Source organism: Medicago sativa, chromosome 4, assembly GCF_051527215.1.
Source record: "Medicago sativa cultivar Bolivia chromosome 4, Bolivia_mono, whole genome shotgun sequence".
NCBI classification, from domain to species: Eukaryota; Viridiplantae; Streptophyta; class Magnoliopsida; order Fabales; family Fabaceae; genus Medicago; species Medicago sativa.
Genome location: NC_140752.1, coordinates 65,236,651 through 65,245,083, shown reverse-complemented (window position 1 = coordinate 65,245,083; position 8,433 = coordinate 65,236,651). Strand labels below are relative to the sequence as shown.

At 36.4% G+C, this 8,433-nt stretch overlaps 1 long non-coding RNA gene across 1 annotated transcript; it reads left to right on the top strand.

Moving 5' to 3' along the window:
* Positions 1-3,377: 3,377 nt before the first annotated feature.
* On the top strand, positions 3,378-5,388 carry LOC146930785 (uncharacterized). The gene is made up of 3 exons (XR_015006474.1): positions 3,378-3,431; positions 3,517-3,706; positions 5,152-5,388. It is a non-coding gene; the product is annotated as an uncharacterized LOC146930785 (long non-coding RNA).
* Positions 5,389-8,433: the final 3,045 nt, after the last annotated feature.

The following is an 8,433-nucleotide window of genomic DNA, read 5'->3' as shown; positions in this document are numbered from 1 at the left end:
CTCTGATTTGTTAACTTACATCGATTTAGGCATACCGATCCAATCATACTAACAATTTCACAATCTCAATACTATATGTTTATCCAATTCTCCAAGTCATTCTTCGGAGTTTACATGTTATGAGAAGAGAGATTAACTTTACACTACTTGCTACTTCGAGCATCAATTTATATCACTGACGAATCATTTCCAGGTACTGTATTTTTCCCTTAAACATAAACATATACTACATACTTGTTCTCGCAAGGTGTTCCTTACAAAATGCATACTTCATTCTTAACTCTTTTGCACTAGCAGCAATCTTCCATACAACAGAACCTCAAAATAATTCTCAATCCAAAATTCTAGTTAATCCTTAATACGTCAACCTACTATTAAATCTTTATTTTCTGTTTCGTTCGAAAGGTTACATCTTGTCTATGATCATTTCTGGGATCCTTTTTCCACTTACTACTAAGCTTGTGCTTCTTAGTCCAAAAACAATTTAATAATTCGAGATAGATGCAGGTGGTCTGATTCAATTTCCTTCGTGTACTACTCCCGTTAGCTTAACTTCTTTGCAATATCTTGTTAGTAAGAATGCATCCAAATCGTAATTGATTCGTAAAATATCTTTCCAATACTATTTATTCATCCTTCTTGACTCTTATGTTGTATACCATCTTCACGTTTTGATTCATAAATCTAGCACTCTAGACTTCGGGAGGTACAACTATTCTGACGTAGTTTATCTGACTTACGTTGTCCATTCAATGCTCGCATTGAAGCGGTTTCCTTGTCTGCTCCAAATAATTTAGTTATTCCTAATTAGTCCACTTAACAACTCAAACATCAAAAGTCGGCTTGTTTCGGGCATTCGAGTCACTCACTTCTTACCTACTCTACATCCACTGAGAGTTTATGAATTCCATTGTTCGTCGGATAATTTTCTCATATCAAGTTCATCTTCTGATCCCGCAGTTCTAGTTACGCCTTTAGAAATACTCATTTCTTCTATACCTTACTTGTGCTTCTTATATTGCGGCTCCTGCCAAAGTTGCAATCATCCCTTAGTCACCCTGAATATCTTACTTCCCTGAATATCTTACTTCTACAGTATCCACATAAAATGTCGTTCAACAATGCCAGAGTACTCCGTCTTAATCTTAACATTTCCCTTATGTCCTTGAAGAACCTTCAACTTCACAGTTTACCAACCACAATTTGTCGTTGAATACTTCCTTATCAAAATTTGTTACAAAACTTGACACCCCGACCTTCCTCCTTCGTATGCTTCATTCCTCCTAGGTCCTATTCAGCTCTCAGACATTTGTTCTAATTGTCATATACTAGTTTGAGTTGATCAGGCTCACCTAGACATGACATTTAGAATAAATATCCGGAACCCAATGGTCCCACTCCATTTTATTGAATTCTAATGTTCCAAGGCACGATCTGAATCGACCAGCTCTGATACCAAATTGTAACGCCCATACTAAACTTATCTAGAATATTTAGAATGTGCGTTAAATTTAGTACTGGATACATTAAAATTACAATAACAAAAATTTCGACTGAATAAATATATACATCACTGCAGGATCGTACATTTGCTATCTGAATGCATGTCCGGAACCATAATAAATAATCTGAACTAGTACGACACGAGCATGTGGAAATATACCATTCAGCCTCCTGTATTGTCTTCTTGCCACATACAACCTGCTGATCTGAAATAAAATAAAAGGGATTGGGGTGAGACGGGATGTCTCAGTGAGTTCCACCTATCCTAGGCTGTAGGCAATCTCAGGGAACCTAGGATTGCCATCTGTCTCTAAGCTCAACCCTATTTGGGTTTAAACAGTTTTGTCATGCATAACTGAGCGATCGGGGGATAACTAGGATCGCTATCTGAAATACTGATATAATTCTGATACTAATACTAAAATCATAATCTTAATCATAATCATATTCATAATATATGTCATATTATGTTAGAATGTTAGCGTTGAACAAACAATATTATCTGAGTTGATTTTACGGAATAAACCCAGGTGGAGTAACCCCGGAATTTATTCCACTCTGACCGGTAATAATTCCAACTGGCGGGAACCCAACTGACGGGGATACCGGACTCCTCTGATTATCGTGGGGTCATCCTTACGGATAGTGCCCGTTCCAACTGGCGGGAACCTTTCGTATCCAACTGGCGGGATATCGAAAGCCACGTCGTGGGTGTTACATGCCCACCAGCTTCCGCCTGGTTCGTCCCCGAACCACACCGTACTGGGAGAGGTCTGCTCTGATACCAAATTGTAACATCCCAGACTGCTTTCAGGATTGCCGACTAACCCCACAAACCAACACGAGTCTTTTCAGCATGCTTTGTCCTCACTCACATGCTTACCGGGAAACTTCCCGGTAGGTCACCCATCCTAGTACTACTCCAAGCCAAGCACGCTTAACTGTGGAGTTCTTATGGAATGGGCTACCGAAAAGAAGATGCATCTTGTTGATATGGGTAGTACCTAACAATTCTTATAAGCCTTCCTTCAACCATGTAGTCCCATACCTACACGGCCTCCGGATTCCTCTCATTCCGATGTGATTCGGTTCCTCTTATTAACGTGGGGTCATCCTTACGGATAGTGCCCGTTCCAACTGGCGGGAACCTTTCGTATCCAACTGGCGGGATATCGAAAGCCACGTCGTGGGTATTTGATTAATTCAAGAATGTTGAAAACTTAGTGCACCATTTCTCATATAAGATTTATATATATTTAATGTACTCGCCAGTTAGTACATTATGTATATAAATCTGACCTATGGATTGTACTCGTCAGTAAGTACTTCCATCAGATGTTTGAGATAACATCATGTTGAGTTTATTCATATAAAACATAACAAATATCAGAAGTAACATTTTCTATTTATGTGTTGATTAACGGAGAAAGTTGAAACAATTCTTACCTTTGATGAAATAAACTAGACGTCAGATATTTCTCAGAGTTGGGACGATCTTATACAGAGTATGGTATGATTATCATTATAAGACCTCGTTATTTGGGGCATAGTTCAGAAATAAAATTTTATTGGGACCAGACATAGCATGAAAGATCACTCAAAGGTCATATCTGTTCAAGACAAGATAAAGAAATCGACAAAGTCGATAAAAGTGTTACTCCAATAAGTGTATGATATTTATCTAGAACTCAGTGAAGCTAAACAAGTATTAGTAACTTAAGACAGATTTAAAAAGAGTGTGTGGAACCAAGAATTTACTCGAAAGATATCAGACACATTGATTAGTTTTGCGTTCCACTCTATCATAAGGTGTATACTATATTCTGCAACTCACAGATAAGGAGGTTATTATCGAATTTTTCGACCTATGAGATTGGAAAGGCTGCAGAAAATGTTTACGGGTTATGGGACAAGGCTCCACTAAAACGGTAAGAACTTTCTCCCTGTAACTCCGAATCGAGTAATTTTTGATGCTATGGAAAGCTAACGAAATTACGGACATTTTGGTATCAGTTTCATGATTTTAGGTTCAGAATTGAGGTCTGGAGAGGACCTTGAAGTATGAGGCTGAAATGAGTTTTGTGCTAAACCAAGGTTTTGAGTCGTTGATGATAAGCTATGGGCAGAAGATTAGAGCTTGAGCTTGAAGAGGAAGTTCTTAGGCTCAGGATAATCTGTTTCTGGATGTTACCATAAGTGCTAGGTGAGTTCCTTTAGTTAGTAAACCCACCATTGGGGAGTAAATTATTCCATTAGAATGCTAATATGTGATTATGAATTATTAGAATATGTTGGCATAATTGTATCAATGTTAGATTCCCATTATTTTGTTCTAAAATTTCTTATGTTATTGTGCAATACTACTTTAGTCCTAATGTTGGAGGATAGAATTTGAATAGAAGTTTGAAATACATATAATTTGGAAAATTGAATTGTCACATGTTTGGTTACTAGTTTATTCTAAATCCTCTTTCATGTTATGAATATGTTTATGTTAGTGTAGATGTTGGAGGAAAATGTTAGACAAGGCAAATATTATATTCACTTGTTTAAATGATTGAGAAAAATGTTGGAATTTAACACTTGCCTTGGTTACTTGAAATGGTTACATTTTCTTAAATAATTTTACAAGAAAGTTTATCATGCATAAATATAGTCATTGTTCGGCTAGAATTCGAAACATTCATTTTTATTCAATTATGTAACCAGGAATGTTTTAAGACACTCCAACATGAATAGTAACATAAACATGTTCAAATTGACATTAATGCATATTTTCTTATTATGTGACAAAGAATATTTAGCAATCCTCCAACTTGGGTGTCATGACATAATTATTGCACATTGACATAAGAGATGTATTTAGAACGAGTATGTTATGTAAACAATTCATGGGTAGATTTCCAATCAATGGAAGTAAAGAATCCTAGTTTTGGAAGTTCGGCTTAATTAGTCGAATTTAGTTTATCAGGATATGGGAAAATCTTAGGATTGGCATATGACAACGATATGCCTAGAACCTGAATAGGTTAGTATCAGAGTTAATTTTAGAATAAAGACGGAATTACTACGTCTTTGTTATCAGTTTCAGAAAGTTGTTATTATAAGAAAATCAGTTCAGTTTATAATATTAAATAATTTATAAACCGTGGCTTTTGCTATCCTCGCCAGTTAGGATACAAAAGGTTCCCGCCAGTTGGAACGGGCACTATCCGTAAGGATGACCCCACGATAATCAGAGGAGTCCGGTATCCCCGTCAGTTGGGTTCCCGCCAGTTGGAATTATTACCGGTCAGAGTGGAATAAATTCCGGGGTTACTCCACCTGGGTTTATTCCGTAAAATCAACTCAGATAATATTGTTTGTTCAACACTAACATTCTAACATAATATGACATATATTATGAATATGATTATGATTAAGATTATGATTTTAGTATTAGTATCAGAATTATATCAGTATTTCAGATAGCGATCCTAGTTATCCCCCGATCGCTCAGTTATGCATGACAAAACTGTTTAAACCCAAATAGGGTTGAGCTTAGAGACAGATGGCGATCCTAGGTTCCCTGAGATTGCCTACAGCCTAGGATAGGTGGAACTCACTGAGACATCCCGTCTCACCCCAATCCCTTTTATTTTATTTCAGATCAGCAGGTTGTACGTGGCAAGAAGACAATACAGGAGGCTGAATGGTATATTTCCACATGCTCGTGTCGTACTAGTTCAGATTATTTATTATGGTTCCGGACATGCATTCAGATAGCAAATGTACGATCCTGCAGTGATGTATATATTTATTCAGTCGAAATTTTTGTTATTGTAATTTTAATGTATCCAGTACTAAATTTAACGCACATTCTAAATATTCTAGATAAGTTTAGTATGGGCGTTACACTCCTTCAGCTATGTATTTGACTTTAGACATACTTCCTTCCTGAATCTTTTCTCTAACACTTGTTTAAGTGTTCAAACCCTTAGAACCGGGCTCTTGATACCAATTGAAGTAGATAATATAGTCACAAGGAAGGGGGGGTTTGAATTGTGACCCTTTTAAAAATTAAACCTGTCACTTAAAATTTTATTCTCAAGTTGAAAACTTGGAATGGTTAAGTTAACTGACAGACTTCAGAACGTTCTGAAGTGTTAGTCTGAAAAACAGTTTAAACAGTTAAGTTAATTAAATGTGTTTGTGTGTGTTGTGTTTACTGAAATTAAAGAGTAAAGAGAAGAGAAGAAGGGCACACAGAAATTTATAGTAGTTCACCCAATGTGGGCTAGTCTACTCCTCACAGTTTTGTGAGATTTTCCACTATGATGCTTGAGATAACTTCTCAAATCTTGCACCGTACAACTCTGTTCACCTGAACAATTACACAACCTGTATTCTCTAAGCCTCAGCAGGCTTGCACCTTTCTTGCTAAGTTACCTACTTAGACTTTACACCTTTCTGCTCAACCTAATACTTTAGTACCCTTAAAGCTAGATGAGACTTTGTTTACAATTTGTATGGAGTTTGTATGGAGTTTGAATGATATAGATCAGACAAAGGATAAATGGAGGAAGAGATTTATCTTTAAAAAGATAAGAGAAATATTGATGTACACTTTGAAGACTTCTTGGAATCTTTGTGATGATCAATGTTTTTGCTAAAGCTTCAAACACTCTTATGTTGTTTTCTTGTATGCTTTGCAAAGGTGTGTGTTATGCTGAGGCCTTGATCTCTTTTTATAGAGTTTCTTGAACCTTTGTAGCCGTTGGAGAGTGTCCACTGGTCTTGTGCCACGTGTCATGGGACCCACCAACTTACACTTGAATTCTGAGCAAAACTGATATACTTCAGAATGTTGTTGTGTTCTTGAGAATACTTCAGAATGTTGTTGTGTTCTTGAGAATACTCCAGTTTATTTTTAGTCCTTTTTTAGTTATTTGCAGATTGGTCCATGAATTTTCAACAATTGCAGAAAAGCCCTCAAGTCCTAAATTCAGCAGAGGCCGAATTAGTTACAAGTCCAGACAGGTGGCAAGCACACATTGGCTATCATGAACACATGTCACCTATATAAAGGCCCAATCATCACAGTCCCAAAGAGAACGAAACAACTCAGCAAAGTTCAGTGCCACATCACAAACAGATTTCACATTCTCTCTCTATTCAGTTACGATCCAAAATCAGGATCAATCAAGAACACAGAAGAACAATCACAAACCCTAAGTTCTCAAAGCCAAAATTCAACACAATTCCGATGAATTGGTGAGAGTTCTCAGAGATTCGAAGCTGAATCATCATCACTGAACTCAAACCACTGCAATTCAAGCACAAGTTCGAAGAACTTATACGATCACAGTGGAGAAGAAGAGGAATTGAAGAAGGATTCGAATCAGAGAAGAAGAAGAGGAAATTTACCGGTACATTTTTCAGTTCGTAGCAACAAATCACCTACCAGAAACTCAAAGAAGATTCACGAAGATTTTCTTCGTCTTCTCATTCGAATCTCCAGGTAAAACCTCAAAACCTTCTCGTTTTTCATGTCAAATCATCATCGAAGGCTTGTAAGCATAAATAAACGGTGAATCGAAGCAAAAACTTCGAAAAGATTCAAGAAAGAATTGAAACCGAAACCCTAAAATGTAAATTCTTCAAGATTCACCGTTTATTTCATGAATCCAAGTTTATAATCATCATCAGCGAAGAAAATAGGTTAGATAGGGGTTTAGTTTCAAGAAGATTAGAAAAAGTTTGAAAACCCTAGAAACCGTAAGTTCAAAGTCCGATCTACTTCGTTTTCATCATAATTTCATAAAAATAACCGTGGATCCGTAAACAGGGGAGGAAGACGAACGTTTCTGTGTAAAAAGTTTGAAAAAGTAGCATCAGGTCGTCGGAGAAGATGAAGATTCCGATGAATCTTCATCTTCCTCCGCCGTTCTCCGCCGTCCTCCCCAGTTTCCGGCTAGGTTAGGGTTTTAGAGAGAGAAGAGAGAAGAACGAGTGAAGAGAGAGAATGAGAAGTGTGAAATGAATTAGACCGGTCACCTGGCCTTTATATAAGCCTTTGAACCGGTCTGGTTCAGCTGGTTCGCTCCCCTGACCGTTGGATCTAGGGTTGATCCATCTGGATCAATCCAACGGTCCCTGAACTCCCTGAGGATCCAGGATCCGTTCATCCCTTGGGCTTGGGTTTGGGCTTAGTTTCCTGCGTGTTTCCTTGTTTTTTTTTTTTGCTATTCTTGCCACTGTTTCTTGCTATTTGCACACCTTTATGCTCAAAAAATTTGTTAAAAATTCCAAGTATTTTTTCATGTGTTTTTGACTAGTTTCTTGATCTTCTTGTGATGTTATTATGTGTTGAATTTGGATAAAAAAATATGTAGCATTTTTTTTTCAATAGTTTATTACATTTGTTAAATCTTGTGAAAATTTTACATGTTCTTGTGATCAAAACTCTTTAAAAAATTCCAAAGAAATTCATGAGTGTTTTTTGACAATTATGTGACCTTCCAGTGTTGATTTTACATAAAAAAATTGGTGAGCATGGTGTGGTTAATTTTCCTAATGCTTTGTGACATTTTATGCTAAAAAATAAATGAAAATTCATTTGATTTCAATCCAAATTGCTTGATGAATGTTGGTGACCTATACCTTTTGATTCCATAGGATTTAGCTACTGTTTGTGTTTGATATTAGTGCATGAGTATGAATTTTGATTAGTTACTTAGCTTGCAAGTTAGTTGAATAGTTAAATAATGCAAGTATGTTCAAAGTTTGTTTTAAAATGCCAAGAAAATCATGTAGCCTTAATTTCCATTCCAAGACTTTATTATAAACCTTTTAAAATGTAATTGGAATGTGAGAATTATAGGTCACTTGGTTCTTGCATTTTATGAATAAATTTTAGCTATATTTGCACTCTTTTGCCTTTATTTTCTA